The sequence below is a fragment of the Xenopus tropicalis genome, chromosome 9 (genome assembly GCF_000004195.4).
Source record: "Xenopus tropicalis strain Nigerian chromosome 9, UCB_Xtro_10.0, whole genome shotgun sequence".
Taxonomy (NCBI): domain Eukaryota; kingdom Metazoa; phylum Chordata; class Amphibia; order Anura; family Pipidae; genus Xenopus; species Xenopus tropicalis.
In genome coordinates this window covers 53,104,936-53,123,083 of record NC_030685.2, presented here as the reverse complement: position 1 = coordinate 53,123,083, position 18,148 = coordinate 53,104,936, and positions in this window count along the sequence as shown.

Sequence of the window (18,148 nt, the reverse complement as noted above, 5' to 3'; positions counted from 1 at the left end):
CCTTGAGTCCTTGGCTAGACATCTCTGTTCTTACAAGTTTCTTGCTATCTGAAAAGGCTTTAAACATTGCATTTAAGCCCAGGCTGTATCCAGCTGATGAATTTATTTAAGAGCAATGCACAAATATATGAGTACTGATTGTAGGCTGGGCTTTCTGAAAGCCTCTTTGTATTAATGGCATGAATCAGACAGTTTGTGTACGCAACTGTAGTGTGACACCAGAGAAGGAGTGCAATGTGGCAGTGGATTGCATTTAATAACTTGTGGTTAGCTGTCATGAACACTTAATTTGATGCTGAACATTTCTACTTCCAAACGTGCATTTCTAGGTGTTGAGGTAGCGTGTACACTGCTGAGCATATTTCATTATTGTACCATGTATTCTGCAATACCAAAAGATAGTATGTTTGTGCTTTCTTTTCATTAATTCTGCCTTCTTCAGCATTTCTTAATAAACCACATTTTCTGTATAGAAAATTAGGTGAACATGGCAAACAAGACATCTTCCTTTGATAAAAAACAGAGTTCCTCAACGCTATCCCTTCCCAAAGAACAAAAAAAAAAAACTCAGAACACTATAATATTTTCACTTTTCAGTTAACAGTTGTACTGAATTGGATTTTCTCACTGAGTATATTTTTTTTTAGCAAAACTTAAATCTGGTTTTGTTAATACTCCATACTTTTGTTAATACTCCATACTTTATTAAGTGGTTTGGGAAATTGTACCTTTGTTTAGCTTTCATATTTATAGATATATCCACTATAAATATATGAATAATTCAAATATAAATAATAGAAATATAGCTACATGTCTTGGGTTTCTCTTCATCAGTCTCTAATGTCAGAGAATAACATATAACTTACACATACTTTTCTTATCTATTTCAACAACAGAAATCATACTATTCCATAGTCTGAACAGTGTTCACACAACTTCAGCTTTAGATTCAGTTTTTAAAATTATGCAAGGCTCTGTATGTTGGTGTTGTGTGGGTCAACCCACACCTGACCCTATCCAGCCGAGCCTCTGAATTTGTAGACTTGCAACTGCCCTGCCCCTCTCTGACATCACAAATGGGGCGGACACAAAGATGGAAATCAATAAATATGTTGTTTTGGAGCCAGAAGTGGGGCATAGCACAGTTGTGGGGTGGATGGATGGTAAAGCTTAGCTGGAACCTGCCCGGGGCCTGCAAAAGTAGTGTGGATGCTGGTCCAAACCCGCCCGACCCGCAGGTAAACTAACAAGCCCTGCGAGTTTCAGGCCGACCCATGTGTCACTACTGCATATGCACAAAAAAAAGTTGGGTTTTGATCTATACATATACAGAAATCGTAATAGTTTTGAAACATATGAAATGTAATTTATGTATTGTAGAGCCACACTTAACAGCGACATCTTTCCTTAGGCTTTTGGAATAAGAATTAACCAACTTTACTTACTGATTTTGGCCCATTCCTTCAAACATACTATAATGCCACAGTTTTCAAATAAAGCCACAGATACCCTGATGGCTTTGACTAGGCCACTATAGGACAGTTACCATTTTGTCCTGCACTCCAATGTTACTTAAGCCTTGTATTTTGGGATAATTGTCCTGCTGAAGATGAACTTATTCCAAGATTCAGATTTTTTTAGATTTAAAAACCCCGATTTGTGAAAACGAAAAAATATGAACTTTAGCAAATGGGCCCCAAATCTTAATACTTATACTGGCGCCAGTCAATTTACACATAATTTACAATACTAATGAGTAAAAGATGGTACATGAGCGGCAAAATTTTAAGCCACCCTGGATTGACTCCTCCTGACTTTACACAGCTGTTGGAAAATACTTATTTTGGCAAAAACTAGAACAGCTACTTCTCCTTTAAGGGCAGTGGCAGATGGGGAGATTAGACGAACAAGTCTTCGTTACCGTGGGCGACTAATCTCCCCGCAGTGCCTTCCCACTGGCAAGAATGTAAATCGCTAGTAGGATGGCATACATGTAGCTACAATTTCCTGATGTCGCCCAAAGTTTCCTCTCAAGGCAATTTCAGGCAACTTCGGGAAATCATTGCAACGCCAATGCCATCCCACCGGCGATTTACATTCTTGCCAGTGGGATGGCATTGCGGGGAGATTAGACGTCGCAGCAATGAAGATTTGTCACGGGGCGATTAATCTCCTTGTCTGCCACTGCCCTAAAGACTACAGTATATTTTAAAAGTCATATTTATTTACACCCTTTAATAATTTTGTAAAAACAGGCTTATTTTCAGTCTATTAATAATATTGATTGATTTCAGCTTCAATAAAATGGCTTGTAATCTCCTTCTAGAGCCTTACAATTATCCTACAGTCCTAAATTGCTGGGGAATAACAAGGCTACATTGTCCATCTGATATTTCTTCTAATAATTTATATCATATTGTTCAGCTTCCAAACTGCATATTACACACTTAGCATCAATTTAGCTTTAACCATTGTATCGAACCCTATTGTTGCCTGCCAGTAGATCTGACAGGCATCCAAGACCCAATCATTTTTATATTTTTGTGCTCTGAAACTGACCCCTCTGTTTCTAAAACTTGTATTAGGAACAAATTATTGAATGGCCTTATGGCCTTCCATGCTGTAACCAGTATTTCTCAATTTTTTTTAAGCAATGGTACCCAGGATTTGGTAATTAATGCATTACATATTTCCTCATAGGAGATCATGGGGACCCAGTATAAGAAGCATAGCAAACCATTTTTCGGTCCTGACACAGAGGCTAAGAACTTCTGCTCTAGCTGTTGTTATTAGATGTGAAGTTTCAACTTCTTCCACCTCAGATAGGACTTTAAAAATAGTTAGGGTGGATTAAGAAAAAAATAATGTAATATGTGTTCCTGTTTTAATTTGCATAATAATGAACATTAGCTTTGGAGTCTGGCAACAAACAAATAATACAGAAAAAAATTATTTATTAAAAACATTTCAGCTTTCAAGTAAAATATTTGGCATTTCTAGACTCATGTTTATTTTAGCCAACTGGAAAACAGTCCCTGGAAAAATAAGAAAATAAGAAACAATATCATTGCTTTCTTGTAAGTTAATAGAAAGTAACAGTCATTAATTAAATATAAAGGTTATCCGAGGAGATAAATTCAATCTCAAAATGTCAAGATGTATATAAATCAATGTAAAGTACTGATACTTAAAGCATATGAATTAAGGCTGTTGGAAACATTACAAATACATGGGATGTATCGAGTGTTTAGATTTTATTGGGGTATCCTAATTCAGGGCACAGAATGCTGCCAACCAGTTAGTAGCCAGTTACAAGTTCCTGTGTTACATTAAAAAGATGAGGAGTACTGGTGTAGAGTCCCTATTAACCCCATACTAGCCGTGTTAATAAATGCAGCTAAAATTCTAATCCTGTGATGTTGGAGATCTATCCCTATACCCTCCATAAAAAAAATGGGCAAAAAAGTTCAAGAGATATATAATTAGGAGATATATAAACACCAGAAGAAGAAGTTCCCATAAACTTGATTAATTTACAGCTAAACCCAATTTGAGAACATACACTAGAGAGGGTCTCAGTTCACTGTTCCAGTCCTACCTAGTAATTTCCAACATCTACAAACTACGTTATCTGAACAAGCTACACCCCTGGTGAGGGATAGAGAGGACAACCGTCAGTGTCATGTCAATAATATATACCTTATTGAATGGATCTTTCAAAGTAACAAATACACCAACCCAGGAATAGAATTACATGAACCTTATTCTGATATATTTTCTGCATTACATAGTAAATGGAGTAATTTACCAAGAGATATTGAAAGGAATCCTCTATGTCGGGACACTATTTTTGTATGGAAATATCTATTCTCCAGCCATTGCTTCAGTAACTCTCAAACTCCCTTCATGCCAGTTAAACTTCTATTGAAAACCTCTGACCCATTAAGGTCTTCTTCCTTTTTACTAACATCTGCGGAAAAAAAACATCATATTGATGAAAGACCTACTAGATCCAAACAATTATTCTTTAATTCCCTGGCCATTGTTTAAAGAAAAATTTAAGTTACTTGAAATTAATAAATACTTTTACTTAGCCTGCCAATGTGGTTTATCAGTGACTCACAATAAAGACAATTTTGTTGTCACTAAACATAGACTGGCAGAGGCAATATTAGAATTTAAAGACAAACCACATAATATAAAAATCAACATTCTTTCTGGTACATTCTGGGATGTTTTTACCCAAGATAATCATCCCTTAGAGAATGTGTCTGCTAAGTGGTCTGTTTATCTACAACACTTTATATCCCCTTCGCAATTGGTTAAGTCTATGCATGAATTCAACAATCTGATTTTTGCGGAAAGCTGGAGGATTCAGCAATTCAAACTTGTCCATATAGGATATGGAAAACTTTTTGTTCGTAATAAGTGCTTTAAAACAAACTCTTTTTGCCCCAAATGTAACGAAACTGGTGTTAATTTATTCCACTACCTATGGTCTTGTCCAAAGATTGGTAACTTCTTGAACATGGTGGAAAGATTCTTGAACCACGGGTTGAATTTAAATATAAAGTTATCTCCTAGTTTCGCCCTATTACCATTAAAAAAGAGGAGGTGTTATCAAGCATTAGCTCAAAAAATTGATACATTATTATTTTTGTTTATGGCTGCCTCTAAAAAAGCATTATTTTATTATTGGGTAAAAGAGGAAACCCCTCCTATAACAGAAATTATTTCTTATCTTTATCAGCTTAGCTGGCAAGAGGCCATCAAAGCAAAAACAAGTGAACCTAAATCCAAGATCCCTTTTAAAAATACATGGTCATTTTTCTTATATCCTATAGATATAAGGATCAGATTTATAAAATGCTGCATATATAGATTTATTTCAATGATTCACGAACATATAAGCAAAATTATCCTTGATTTTGCTCTCTAGGACCTCTTCTTTTCTGGGCAAAGTTAGTTAATTTGTTTTTGTTCTGTTTTTCTCTATTTAAATTACTTATTTTGTTTCTCTGTAAGCATTCTATTTTCTTCATTTCTTATCTTTTTGAAGGACAAACTGTCGAACGTGACTATTGTTGTACAACCTATATTTAAAAAAATTGTCCTTATTCATCCTACATGTTTATTGCAAAACTTCAATAAAATGTTTAAATATATATATATATATATTTATAATTGGCCTTTTAGTTGGTTTTACAGATAATTTTGGCTAAAGCTATTTGTCCCAACTATGCCGTCCGTGTGACTGAAAAACATGGCATATTATAATCTTGATTCTTTCTTTCTCCAGTTTTTCTGTTTAAATGTTCTTTTTTCTTTTCTTTTTAAAAATTTGGAAAATGGTAAAAAATAAACAATAAAAAAAAGATAAGGTGCACTATAGAGAGTATGATGTTGTTTATTCTTCCTACCTGCTAGTATGCCTTTTGAGCAGTGCACCAGAGATCAATGAAATTGGTTTAATGTCTGGTAAATATGCTTCGTAATTGCAAAGATTCATGGGAAGGTTCAAACATTCCTTTAGCAGACTGCAAACAACAACTTCTAGAGTTTCATTACAATCAGATGTAACTCTACTGTTCCAAGGTCATTTGAAGACTAATAGGAAAAACATAAGCCATAACATCCCAACTGAAGCTTCATAGCCCTAATCACAGTGTAAAGCATGCTCAGAAACCAAACTTGTGGATGTCTTCCACCCCACATGTGCCAGCAAACCCGTCTTTCCCTCATATTACTACTTTGTAATAGATCTGCTGATGCTCTCAAAATGCCCCATGGAACACAAACACAATAATATAAGCATACAGATGACTTTGCCTTAATTTCACAGCTAAAAGCAGTAAATAATTTGAATTTTCCCCATGGTATGATTTAAGCATGAATCTGAATTTTGCTGCAGAACAATATTATGAGGCTGACATGACTCAAATTGAGAAAGCCTAATTTGGGCTTAAGCAGTAGCCCTTAAGATATACTTACAAAGGCAAACTCTGCAATTTACCAAACCTTCCCCTCCAAGTATGCGCCCAAGCCTTTCAAAGAAGCTTGGGGGAAAAACGAAAAAAAAAAAAAACATTTCAATTCGATTTTGTATTTGAATAATACATTTTCATAGAATTAGAAAATGTAAAGTAATGTGCAAATAGATCTGGTAAGTGGAAAAAAAACCTTTATTTTGAGCTGACAATACAACAACACAGTAACAATGTCATTAGGTGCATTTTATAAAACCGAAGAACAAAAAATTGTATTTTAAAGGAGAAGGAAAGGTAAAAACTAAGTAAGCTTTATCTGCTTGAGGTCTGAGCACCAAAAAAAACACCAAATTTCTTTCCTTCTATTCTGTATACATGATCTTCTGTGTCAGACTTCCTGCTCAAAGAACAATCCTTCAGAGCATCACACGAACCTGCTCAGTTTGCTCCTCTCAACCCCTCCCATGTCTTCCTTCCCCCCACCCTCAGTGCTGTAATCTGAGCTGAGAGTTGTTCCCTGCCCGAACACTGCTGCCTGGAAGTAAAGTCAGACCAAGCTAAAATGGCAGCTGCTGTCTTGAACAGAGGGAGCTTCTTGGACTGTTTACTCAGGTATGGTAAAGGATTCTGCAGAATAAATATAGCTTTCTACTTGCACTATTTTGACTATTTGAATCTATTGGCAATAAAATTCCTGAGTAGCTTTTCTTCTCCTTTAAGACGGAACTGTCAACTGAAAACATGGCGCAGGAGAAACCAGATATTTGAAACTACTAGGTTGTTGCCACTAATATAAAGCACATTTACACTGGCGTGGTTTTTAGTTAGAAAATTGGTCAAATTGGTCAAGAATTTCAAACTCTTAATTACAGGTTGAAATTAAAATGCAAAAATGTATGCAGTCCTTTCTACTGCATCATGGTTTAGACAAATGTACCCACTTTAGTTTAATGTTTGATATTGTATCCATACTGCTGAATATAAACTATATACCCACCTCTTGGCTCAACAAGCAGTACAGTTACACCTAGGGAATGTAGGATAGAAGGTATAGCATGTTGAGACGGTGCCTTTAGCAGTCCAGGCTCTGGGATGGAAGTGTGGCAGCAGGTGTAGTAGCATGTGATGGTGCCTGTAGCAGTGGGAATAACAGCCCCTAGAAAGGGACTTTGGTCGTGGGACAAGCAGGAATCATAGGGTACATATAGAAGTGGAAATAAAAAGCTCTGCAAGACATTGTAGGACAGCTAGTGTAGTAGGTGGGTTGCCACCTTTAAGATCTCTTATTGCCAGTAGTTATGATGTAAATGGTGTGGGGAATGATGTCGGTGGGCCTCATTCAAGGTTAAATAGTGAGTGGGGGGACTAGAAAGGAAGCTGGGAGAGGTGATAGGAGATGGGTTGGGGTGGAGGACAAGATATTACAAATAATTTCACTGGTCAGGCCAGTGAAATACCGGCTGGGTGGCAACCCTAGTAATAGGATAAGATTTTGATAAAAACATTTGGTCATCCTAAGCACTAGTTCTTATTTACTCTCCAAAAGTCAAAAGTTGAACAGTCAAAGGTGGGAGATTCCCACTTTATATAAATAATGGGCCCTTAAAATCTACTTTGCTCCAAGCACAGCCGCTACAAAGAGCAAATCAGACAGCGACTAAATGATTGTGAGAGCTGCAGCTGAACCGTAGCCTGACGACTGTGAGTTTGACATCTGTGCTATAGGAAAGCTATACACAGAATACAATAGTACTTTGGTAACAAATCTTCCCCGGAGCAGATTTGGAGAGGTTCCTAGTACGGGTGGTCTATTGAGAGCATCGCAAAAATTAGGCAAGCTTGTTGGAAAATAGTTCTGTGCATTTAGTGAGGTTTTGCAAAAGATGCCAAAGACTGTAGGTTCCTAATGATCTCAGCCCGTTGCAGCCAGCCACAGAATTATAGCAGAAAGCCGATCACTTTGCTTTATGTAATCCTTGAAAGGAAGGGGCAAGGTCCTTTGACAGAAGATGCATTAACATCATGCTCTGTAAGTGAAGAATGGATTCTCTGCTACATCTGTGCACATTAGTTTGGAAGATCATTTGCTGGTTATTGGGGGGGGGAAGAGCGTTAATGCTGGCTTTGAAGAAGCAGTATTTACCAGTGACAGCACATTAACTTAACACTAAAGTTAAAGCAAAGCGGGACCTTCTGTTATTTAGTATTTTGTAAATGTACCTAGAATGTGTTTTTTGTTTTACACTGAGCCTCACATACTAACACAGGTCAAAATATTGCACCAGTCTGCATAAATTAAAAGGTTGCTCAAACCTAGTACCAATGTACTGCTGCATCTAGTAAGGTTAATGAGTGACCAAGTGTAAGCAGCCCAGAATTTAACTCCTGCTAAAATTCCTAAAAATGCATACTACAGGTATAGGACCCATTATCCAGAATGCTCGGGACCAAGGGTATTCTGGATACAGGGTCTTTCCATAATTTGGATCTCCATACCTTGTCTACTAAAAAATCAATAAAACGTTAACTAAACCCAACAAGATTGGTTTGTATCCAATAATGATTATTTACATCTTAGTTGAGATCAATTACAAGTTTCTGTTTTATTAATACAGAGAAAAAGGAAATCAGTTTTAAAATTCTGAATTATTTGATTAAAATGGAGTCTATGGGAGACGGTCTTTCTGTAATTCGGGGCTTTCTGGATAACGGGTTTCCGGATAAGGGATCCCATACCTGTATTAAGGACCATGTAACCATTGCTCACCAACATGACACCTGTGATAGCGCAAGTGCAATATATATGAAATTTCGCACCAATTTGTGGTGGGTATTTTTGGAAAAAAAAATTAATTGTGGGAAAAATTATGACTTGAGCTGAATTTTCCACTATGCACATGCACCTGGTAGTAAATGAGATTTATTGTATTGCCTGCAGTGTTTTGCTACAAACTGTAAAATGGGATTTCCAAATGTATAATCTTCCAGTTTGGAATACCTTATTTACTATATGTATAAGATGGTGGGCAGGTTTACCTCCCTATATCCCTATGTTTACACTGTTTACTTCCCTATTACACTGACCTTAATGATATTTTTTATTGGCTGCTAAAATACATCGAGGTAGCATAGGCAGGTTGAGCAGCTTAGATAAAACCAACCTGAACTATCTGAGATGCATGCATGGTTAAAGTGTAAGCTGAAAAGGTTAGAGGCTCATTTTTTCCTTTGCAATTAAAATAGCATAAAGGATTACTATAGGCATGGCTGCCTGCAGACTGCAAGTTAGAAAGCAGAACTGAAAACAGTGCCCCACTGTGGAAGGCTCCTGACACTAGCACCGTGATTTGCCTTTTCCCTGGGAAACTTCAAGGCTCACTAGCAGATGACTGCACTTAGTGGCAGAAGTAAACATATTAGAAGTGAAGTTTAGTTTCCCATATAGCTCAATTACTGACTGTTGAAGATGAAATGCTTTATTGTGCATACTCTTTAACCCTGTTAGTCAAACATGTTGCCCGTGCTGGAAAAAAAAACCCAAAGTGCTTTCACATGGAACATCAAATGCTGTCAACTGCTGTGTACCATATGGCTTCATTTTGCAGGTGTTCTTCTCGAAATGTAATGTACTCTGGTACAGAGCTTTGCCTTCAAAGGCTTGGCTAGGAGACCAGCTCATTAATTAACACTAAACATTAGATCATCTATGTAACATGTAAAAGGTGTTTTAATGCTTTCTACATTTGCCAATTGTACACAAATGTGAGAGTCCAGAGGGTCTGAGAACTGTAAAAATATCAGCCAGCTCAGACACCTTCTACTTCAATAGACAAAGCTATCCTGTATTTCCTTTTGCTTGAATCTCTTGCTAAATGGGAATGGGCAATTTCATTTAAGTGAATGCAGAAAAGATAAAGAAAATCAGAAAGACAGAGACAGAGAGAAAGGGTGCCTCTCCTTCATAAAGGCAACTAAATCCATTGCATCCTACAGATCTGTTAGCTGCTGTAAACCAGTGCCTTATTGCCCTATTCCGTTAGAATGGTTGCCCCATGCCTACCAAAAAGCTTATCTATTACAACTATAGTAGTGTTTTTACAAGTAAATACACAATTTCTATGAGTGCAGGGTAACAGCACAATGTATTATATATTTATGACTAATACTAAAGCACAACTGATGTTTTGCATGGACCAAGTATTCTGCCATTATTTCTTAGGGGAGAAGGCTATGCAAGTTTATGTGCTTGAGTAGTAGCTACAAATCTCTACATGCGACAAGTGGCATTTTTTTACTTTTCTCCTGAACACTTATGATACATACAGTACTGGCTGACTCATTTTTTCTATTAGGCTATCTATTTATCATTATTATGCTGTACTGCCTAGTTATGGAACTTTAGGAATATTGTGATCTCACTTAGTAGCTGTCATAACAATACAGGGAATTATAGCAAGGCAAATATGTTTGCAAACTGTCTTTGACTAAAGACTACTCTAGACACTTTTTATATTAGGTGATAATATATTCAATTCATTGACCATTCTACTCGCTTAAACTAGACTAGACTCACTTAAAGGAGAAGAAAAGGCTAAGTCACTTGGTGGTGCCAAAATGTTAGGCACCCCCAAGTGACTTTAATCGCTTACCTTGTACCCCAGGCTGGTGCCCCTGTTTGGAGAAAACAGCACCAGCCCGGGGTACCTGTAGCGATGCTCTTCCTCCTTCCGGCTTCGCTTAGCTGCGATTATATGACAGGTGCATGCGCAGTAGAGTGAAAAGCCGACTTCTCTGTTAAAGTTCCGCTTTTTCACTCTACTGCACATGCGCGCGCACGGAACCAGGAAGGAGGAAGCGCTGCAGCTACCCCGGGCTGGTGCTGTTCTCTCAGAAGAGGGGCACCAGCCCAGGGTAAAAAGGCGATTTAAGTCACTTGGGGGTGCACCCCCAAGTGACTTTGCCTTTCCATGTCCTTTAAACAAGACTGTCAAGTCATCAAGAAAAGGTCACTTATGCCCTACGTGTCCTACATATGCATATCCATTTCCTATTTAAATCTGCTGAAATCCTGCCCCATCTAATACATATTCCATCATACCCTAACTCCAGTCTCTGTTTATAGAATTTTTTAAAATATCCTAACCCTCTTTAGGTTAGGTACTAGAGGTCATTTATCAAAATCAGGCAAATATGCTCTTGGGCAGTAACCCATAGCAACAAATCCCTGATTAGCATTTTAGCAGGTAGAAAAATTAAGCAAACATTTGATTACCATAGGTTACAGCCTTGGCTCAAATTTACCCAGTGTTTTTACAAGTGCCTTGGTGTGTTTTAGAGTGCAGAGTATAAAAATAGAAACAGCAGACCCAGCAGCTGCTGAAGAAGCTGCTCGAATGAGTAGTGAAACGTCTTCAATGATTACTTAACAAGTCCAATTGCTTTAGATTTATTTATACTAGATATACCATAACCTGGATGAATGAAAATCTTCATAGACATACTGAACTGTAGTTGTACTGCAACTGACTCGTACTACAGATCACCTTTCTCTTCCAATGTCTGTAATTTCAGATAAAAACAAAGCAAGTACTGCAGCTACTGTATACACATCAAAATAACATTTTAAAAATATTAAAGGTTAATGTGAATTTGGAAGCATATTTATGATAGTGTTTAAGCCAACATCACAGCTGATATTAGCAATTAAATTTGAATGGTCACCTACAAGTTAGAAAACAAAAGCAAAGGTCTGTTTGGTTGCTATGGGCAATATCACCAGTAATGTTGGCTTGCACACTGTAATATATATGCCCCTTAATGTTTTCTTTTCTACTAAGGGATACATTTGAGATGTGGGCACGCTGGCCCCTGTGCTTGCCAGTGATATCAATCGAACCAAAAACCAATGAGAAAAGTAAAGTACAAATCATGAGGCAAACCCACAGAAAAGCAGGAACACAACAAATTCTTATGATTCCAATGTAAAAATTAGAAATAAACAAACTATGCAGCAGTATGCTGTGTGTTTATATAAATTATTAAGAGATCAAGACATTTTCTTGGCAGCTGTTTGGGCTTGTAATCAGCCTGCCTGCTATTGGTAAAGCAGGTCTGGATTTCTCATGATCAGAGATGTGTATTAATTGAAAAAGAATTGCTCTTAGCATGCCACAGCTGAAGCTGTAGGAAAAAGACATCTTTATATACTTTTTTGGAAAAGAGAAGGGAAGTCGCTTTTAAAATATTAACCCTTTCCTGGCAAAAGGGACAATTATATCAGTTAATACAGTGCTGTCCAACTTCTGCAGTACCAAGGGCAGGATGTTTTTGAACTGTGTGGTTGAGGGATGATAATGGAAGCACTCCTCTTTTTTAAACCACACCTATTTTATCACAAGAGCTTTTAAGACCATACCTAAATTAATGGCGGTAGCATTAGGTATTTGTAGCTCACTGCAGGGATATCACCTTTTACTCATCTGTAAAGTTTATTTTGTAATATTAAGACATACCCTTAACTCTACATGGCTCCTCCTCCCCTGTGGATAGCACACCAACCCTCCAAGAACATAATAACACACCTTAGGGATGCCTTAATGACCATTTTCAAATGCTTACAAACTCCCTGAACAAACCAACGCCAGTTTCGCCTCCCACAGACAGCATAGGGCAGGCAGAATATGGCACAAACAGGCAGCATAAGGCAAGCAGAGTATGGCACACACAGGCAGCATAAGGCAAGCAGAGTATGGCACACACAGGCAGCATAGGGCAGGCAGAGTACAGCACACACAGGCAGCACAGGGCAGGCAAAGTATGGCACACACAGGCAGCATAGGGCAGGCAGAGTTTGGCACACACAGGCAGCATAGGGGAGGCAGAGTATGGCACACACAGGCAGCATAGGGCAAGCAGAGTATGGCTCACAGGTAGTGTAGGGCATGGAGTATGGCAAACACAGGCAGCATAGGACAAGCAGAGTATGGCACATAAGCAGTGTAGGGCAGGCAGAGTATGGCACATAAGCAGTGTAGGGAAGGCAGAGAATGGCATACACAGGCAGCATAGGGCTGGCAGAGTATGGCACACAGGCAGCATAGGGCAGGCAGAGCAGGGGTATTGTGCATGTGCCTGTGGGGAGGTGGCTGGCCAGGTTGCCTAGGGCTCCCACCAGGCTTTGCCTGCTACTGGAGGCCAATTTACAGTTTCCCATGCAAGAGATAGGATATACAGGTGTACACAGCGGTTCTGGGATAAACAAAATTTTTTTGAGAAGTCAGATTTTGGCCATAATAGTCCATTTTTATAGCTCACATGCCTTGTTGAAAGTACTGTATAAAAACTTAATGTACTGAAAATAGTGTTAGCATACCTGCACTTTATAATGCTATATAACTAAATTAATTGTGGGGCTCTAGTTACAGGTAGGTAACGATATGGCTTATGTCTGTAAGGTTGTCAATGTTGAAAATGTTGACATTGCTTTTAAAGTCAGTTCATAAAACAAAATGAACACATTAAGAATTTAAAAAGGTCTATGCCAAACAAGGTGTTTTAACAGTTTTGCAGTTTTTGTTTGGAATGTACATCAGTACCCAACCATAGGTGCTGAAGGAAACACAGTGCTCTGGCTCAGTGTGTATAAAAATCTTCTCTGGCCCTGGAAGGGATCAAAGCTAAACAATCAGAACAAAATCCTCCAAGTGCTACATGCTATATTATAGTCTAACAATTGGGTAGCTTCATTTTCACGTTACATTGAAAATCATACCATGGGAGGACCCTTTCTTTAACTATTACATGTAAAGATATCTTAAGAGCTTGTGGGTGGTAAATTGCAATGCATTCAAAATCCTTTTCAAGAGCAGATAATTGTTAGGTCAGCAACAGGTCCTGGTGTTGAAAAGATACTATCCGGAATCATCAAATTGCACCCTTAAATGGGCTGAGCGTGGGGCTTAGTGAAATTAAGTGAGTAATTTGAATATTCCCTTCAAGCTAACTAAGTGGGGATTTAATTTCTCCAGTTGGGGCTCATAATTAACTCCTTTGCTGTTTCAAAGACCAGCTATTACACTCGGTTGCATGGGGAGTGGATAATAGACATAATAGCTATTTCTTTTTCTGCTGCTATGAGTGAGTGAGTATTGCTGAAACGCAGCAACAACGAGAACTAGACAACTCCTTTCATGCAGCACCGCACATACTGATATAAGGGAAACAGAAATCATACAGTATAATGCTTTTCATCCCTCCTTTAACTAACTACGTTTTAATTTCTCAGTTTATTAGACTGTAAGTTCTTTTGGGTAAGAGGAAGCACTTTTAATATATTAATATATTTTAATATATTGCAAATGTAAGCAGTCAATACATATTTAAATTTGGACTTCTGGTTGCTTCTAGGGTCTGCAGCCAGGCCGGTCGTCAAGGTAGATTTTTATTTTGATTGTTTTCTATATATACACCAATCATGTTTCATTTTAACATACGAAAGCCTGGTTGCTATGACCCTAGCAACCAGATAGCACATTCAATGGCAAGCTGTAGAAGTTTCCATTTTTAGTGCTGCCACCTAAAAGGCACATAACCATCTCTCTACTCTTCTTATGAAAAAAAAGAGATATGTCTCTGTGTCTATCTGTGTATATAATACAAAACGAATAAGCTGTAATATATATCCTCATACAAAGCGCTTGGTGATATTATTCTGTATCACTACTGGAGCTACTAGAAGCATCTTCAGAGGCACAGATCTTCCCAGCTAAAGCACTTTGGGCTGGTACAGAATCTCCAAACGTAATGGCCAGCATTTCTACCCTACTTCTTTCTTAGGCTTGTGTTCTAATTTAAAATAAGATATATTAGAAGTCACCATGGACAGATCACTAGCATTAAAAGTATATTATAAAGTGACTTATTCTAAGCTATACTGAAAAAATAAGCACCCACTTTTTTCCTATAGATCACGTTTAAGCTTCTTGAAGGTTATTTTTATACTGAAAAGAAACCCAGTTCTAAAACTTCCCAAACTGTGTTATTGGTATAACCACAATTGCATGGCATACAGAGCCAACAGCATTTCAACATGCAATAAAAATTAACCTTTTTTTTTAACTATTTTATCCTAAAACAGACTCAATATCAGACTCCACATGCTTTTCTTTGTAGCTCTCCATTGTGTTTAATTTTATTCAATGCTTGGACAGATATGGGATTCATTATCTGGAAACCTTTTATCCAGAAAGCTGGAGTCATAGGAATCACAGGCAACCCACACCAGTAGGCATGGATCTGCAGCAAATTTCTGCATTTTTCCTTTGGCGTATTGTTTTGCAAGACGGCTGCAAAAATTAGTCACGGAAAAAAATGGTTGCATGTCAAAAAAATTTTCATTTTTTTGACACGTGCAACAACTTTTTTTGACGCGCATCCTTTTCATATTTCGAAAATTTTTCACCTTTCGCTAATTTTTTCACAGTTTTGCCAATTTTCCAGCGAAACAGGACAAATTCCTTTATAGAAATAGCTATGGCACAAAAAGACAATGATTGAATATACTTTTTACAAACTTGACATAACAGGTTTCACATTTGACACATTGGGGAGGAGGGAAATAGTAATAAAAGTCATTAATGGAAAAATATGTACAATCCAAAAAATGATTCCTCTTTGCACAAAAAGATTGAAGTGGAGCGGACCGAAACATCTGAATTTTGTGCGATGTGCTCACAATAAAGATATTTCTATGTTTTAAAAAGGGTGCGCAGGTCTGAAAACATATTTTCTATACTATTTATTTGACTGAGCACCCCGCTACGTGATATTTTTTTCTTGAATTGTACTTTTAGTGCTAAAAGTTTCAACTTTTCCAAGATTTACTATGTGACAAAACTATGACAATTCCAAAAATACTCCATCTAAAACTTGTCAAGATCATGTAGAAGTCAATGGCAGATGTCCCTTCCCTTTTCTTTCTTTGCTTCGAATTGTTAGTGGTTTTTTAGATTTTTGACGCAAGCTTTTATGCAACAATTTAAAAAAGTCACAACTATCATGCGACAAGCTAAAAAAGTTGCAGTTTTCACAACTTTTACGCTACTTTTTCCTGTATATGCTTCATCAGTTCAGATTTTTTTATAAATGTCAGACATTTGTGGAAATCAGTTTATTCAAACTTAAAAAAATGAGAAAAATTTGAGTTTGAAAAATTTGAGTTTACTGGGTTACTGCTCCTGGGCAAACTTTGTGCCTTTTATTACATATGGGGGTTAGAGTTTGAGTAAATCTGCCTCATAGTAAGAGCATCACAGGTTAAGTGGACACATCTATAAACTTTCCTCCATATCCAGTCAATAGTTTTATGTCATGCAATGGCCCAACTGATTGAGTCCTTGGGCTGTTGTATAACCTTGTTAAAGATCCCAGCTTGTTGGGAATGGTATTAAAATGGTTACTTGATAACTTTTACAAGTATTCCTTTACTTTTTAATGATGGAACGTGCAGAGAATAAGCATGATTTAAAAGAATAATTCTGAATGAGAAGCCTTACTTTCTGTCATTCTTCAGTCATGAAAGCTTAGGATACTCAGATTCTTCTTCCTTGTCTCCTATTGTAAATCTATTATATGCACAGTAAAGCATAATTCTAAGAGTTCATAAAGTTACCAGTAAAAATTCTATTGAAAAGTCGATAATCACTGTACCACTTCCAGTTAAAAGTGCTCACAATTGTAAAATATTTGCACAGACCTGATAAAAACAATTGCAGAATAAAAAAGTTCATCAGTCTATTCCTTAGCTAGAGTTTTTTTTAATTCAGTAAAAGACATCACAGAATTTGTCTGGAAGAATATAATTTTATGTTTTTTTCCTGATTATTAGTTTATTTTATTCTGCACTGATTGTAACTTTGTAAGTTCTAGTGGCAAACACTATGGGGCTCATTTATCAAAGTACGATATTTTCGTTAATCTCCGCAACTTTTTCATACATATTTTTCATACAATTTGTGTGACAAAATCGTTGCAACGAGTACGAAAGTTTTGTTCAAGCTTCAGTATTGTGAATTTCCTTGGGCCAGGTTGGAGCTGCAGAGTGCCATTGAGCCCTATGGGAGACTTTCCTTGGGCCGGGTTGGAGCTACAGAGTGCCATTGAGTCCTATGGGAGGCTTCCAAAAACATGCACTGAAGGTTTAAAGTCTGAATTTTCTTTGCTCCGATCATTTAGATACGAAAATTTCGTAACTTTCAAATTGTACCACAATATTTTTGGATCGTAACAATCCGAATTTTCATAACATTTACGCAGAAATTATCGTTAAGAATACAAATTTTCGGCAATCGGACTTTAAAAGAATCATGATTCGGACTTTGATGAATCTGGCCCTAAGAGGCCCATTTATCACCATTCTTGATAACCACAACTAAACTCTGACTCTTCTGACTAAAACCACAACTTTCTAGTCATTTATTAAAAGATTTTGGTGAGGGCAGTGAGGTTGGGGAATGCCCTTCCTATTGATGTGGTAATGGCAAATTCTGTTAATGCCTTTAAGAGGGGCCTGGATGAGTTCTTGAACAAGCATAGTATCCAAGGCTATTGTGATACTAATATCTACAGTTAGTTTTGATGTTGGTATATATGGTTTATGTATGTGAGTGTATAGATTGGTAAGTATAGGTTGTGTGTGCTGGGTTTACTTGGAAGGGGGAACTTGATGCACTCTGGTCTTTTTTCAACCCTATATAACTATCTGGATTGAAAATGCATGAACAAAAAAAGGGGAAAAAACCTGAAAACCACATTCGTTTCTCATTTTCCAACTAATATAGTATCTGAAAATTCCAAAAACCTCTAATACCACAAAGCAAAAGAAGATCTTCCAACTGGAAGTTTAAAGCTTAATACATAAAAACTTGCTCACATTCTGTTTATTGCTATGGGATTTTTATAAGCGTATTTATCAATGGGTGAAAGTTAGAGTACACCATTTGATAAATATCTGAAAATCCTATAGGAATGAAGAGAAATGGGTGAGTTTGTCTGTGGTAAGCTCTGATTTCACACTTTAATAAATCTGCCCCTTAATAAGTATCCTTGCAGGGTCTAGCATTTGAGCATTTCATTTTACTTTGCCAGGCAGGCAGAAATGCTAC